Source organism: Atractosteus spatula, unplaced genomic scaffold (assembly GCF_055471065.1).
Source record: "Atractosteus spatula isolate fAtrSpa1 unplaced genomic scaffold, fAtrSpa1.hap1 Scaffold_24, whole genome shotgun sequence".
Lineage (NCBI taxonomy): Eukaryota > Metazoa > Chordata > Actinopteri > Semionotiformes > Lepisosteidae > Atractosteus > Atractosteus spatula.
The window spans coordinates 86,386-88,950 of NW_028296808.1; the positions used below are offsets into that span (position 1 = coordinate 86,386).

General features: G+C 46.2%; 2 non-coding genes across 2 annotated transcripts; both read right to left on the reverse strand.

Moving 5' to 3' along the window:
* Nucleotides 1-565: 565 nt before the first annotated feature.
* Nucleotides 566-647, reverse strand: trnas-aga (transfer RNA serine (anticodon AGA)). The gene has a single exon. It is a non-coding gene; the product is annotated as a tRNA-Ser (tRNA).
* Nucleotides 648-2,099: 1,452 nt separating this feature from the next.
* Nucleotides 2,100-2,173, reverse strand: trnai-aau (transfer RNA isoleucine (anticodon AAU)). The gene has a single exon. It is a non-coding gene; the product is annotated as a tRNA-Ile (tRNA).
* Between the last annotated feature and the right edge of the window lie 392 nt (nucleotides 2,174-2,565).

Consider the following 2,565-nt stretch of genomic DNA (forward strand, 5'->3'; position numbering starts at 1 on the left):
CGGTGCCCTACGGTGCCCTGCGGGTTGGTTACTGTACCAGGGGTTTTTACCGCTCATTTTGAATGGCTGCATCTGTAGGTTGTCTCTCGCAGTGTTCAGGAATTGCATTCCGAAACTGAGTCAGATCGAAAGTTGTAAGAAAAGCACCTATGGTGTCGGTTCTAACAGCTTTATTGATTCGATGTTAAAGGCCGGAAATGGGGCACAAGACACGCGACCGCAAAAAGCGTCGCCATCTGCTTCCAGCTGCAAAATGCAGTTTGCGGACGCTGAAGCATTTGAACTTGAACTTTATTGCCATATGTAACCGGTACTGGTACAATGGAATTCTTACTTACAGAAGGTCTCTCGATTGTAAAACAAGTGTAAAAAACAAGACAAAAACAAGACAAAGTGCAAACAGTGCATCAAGACAATGTACAAACAAACAATAGACAATGTGCAAGTAAACATGTAGACATTTCTTTCCAAGGCAGCGGGTACAAGCGATCTCGCGTTTTAAAACCACCAGGAAAAGCAGAAAGGCACTTGCTTGCGCCGACACACGACGACGTGAGGAGGACACCGTAGTCGGCAGGATTCGAACCTGCGCAGGGAGACCCCAATGGATTTCTAGTCCATCGCCTTAACCACTCGGCCACGACTACAGCAAGCGCTGTGGTTGCTGCGTTCTTGCTACAATCTCACATGGATCGCGAGGCGCCGGCGGAAACCTTTTTCAAAGTCGTTCTCCATTAAAAAAAAAACCTTTCCAAAATACAAGACTTGCAGACAGACACGCCTCAGAGGACTTAAGGGTGGCTTCATGTGGGAATGATAAAGTCTCCCCGTCCGGACAGGAAAATGGCACTTTGTTAGACACAAAGAAACAATCAACAACAGACAAATGTCCACAAGCATTTAAGAAGCCGCACCATGTTCTTGCTACAATCTCACACGGATCGCGAGACGCCGGCGGAAATCTTTTTCAAAGTCGTTCTCCGTTAAAAAAAAAAAACCTTTCCAAAATACAAACCTTGCAGACAGTCACGCCTCAGAGGACTTAAGGGTTGCTTCATGTGGGAATGATAAAGTCTCCCCGTCCGGACAGGAAAATGGCACTTTGTTAGACACAAAAAAACAATCAACAACATACAAATGTCTACAAGCATTTTAGAAGCCGCACTTGAAATAGCTCTTATATTCGTGTTAGACGCTGGAATCGCCTTTTTATTGACGCTCTTACGAACGCCATGGAAAGCAAAACAAAGCAAAGCAGAGCAGAACAAAACGAACAAAATAAAACCCTCACGTGCTGCACTTGAATATAATGCCGTTACGTGCCGAAGCGGTATTGGACGTCATCCTAGCACTGCAACCCGGGGCGTACGGTATATGGGAACGAGCACACGTCACGAATCGTCTCTAATCACTCCCTGCACTGTAAGGCGCCTTGAAGCGTGCACCCTCAACATTCATCTTTGCGCATCTGTGAAAGGTAAACTCTTGAGCAAACTCTGAACCAGACGCTCAAACTCCAGCTAGGATTAGGGGTTGCATTCCCACGCTACTTGAACACTTTGTTTACGCTCAGTGCTGGATTTTGGGAACTTTAGGACGAGTGGGACTTTTCTCCTATCTGTCAATTCGTTTTGTTTTGGAGACTCTTGGCTGTCTGTGTTGTATAGTGCAGCGTGAAGAAAACGTTTTCGAAAACTGTGCCGGCTCAAAAGTTGTAAGAAATCCTCTCCAGCTCTTTTAAGTCTCTTCAGTTTTGTCATTTAAAGTGAAACTAGATGTATAACTGGAGCCTCACTTATGCAAATGGTGAGGCTCCAGTTCGACATCTAGTTTCACTTTATATGACAGAAGTACGTCAGACTGCGCCGGACTGGGGGATCATTTCCGGTTATTTTTACCATCTTAAACATTTGAAATCCTCCCCTAGGCAATTGTGACACTTCATCTTGGCTCCACCTAGGACACTCTTCAATCTTCCATCACTTCTCTCTTCTCCCGCAACACTCTCGTCTGTCGGCAGTATGTGGCGTCTTTGCATTACCACCAATCTCACCACAGCAAGAAAGCAACGGGTTTTGACAAGAGAGGAGGAGACTGCCTGGCCCGAACGGGGATCGAACCCGCGACCTTGGCGTTATTAGCACCACGCTCTAACCAACTGAGCTAACAGGCCTCGTGCCTGCTGTTCTCTCTGTGCTGCAAAAAATGGAATTCAGGGAAGTTTCTTTTGTCCTTCTTTGAATAGAAAGCCCTGCGATTCAGTGTACGGGCTTTCTCGTGCTGTTTAATGGTTCTTGTAACCCAAATCCTACACTGGCCTGAAGTGCCCCCCCATTTCATAGCATTTTTCAGCTGATTTCAAATGTACCTAAAGGAGAAGCATTATTGAAGACCATCAATTACCAAGAGCTTTTGTCAAAGGTTTTGGTGGTCACTTTTAATGAGCACAGAGAGCTATGACCTCGGATTTACATCTCATCCAAAAGACGGCGCCTTTTTACCACACAGCGTCTCCGTCACTATACTGGGGCATTGGGACCCGCACAGACCTCAGGGTGAGCGTCC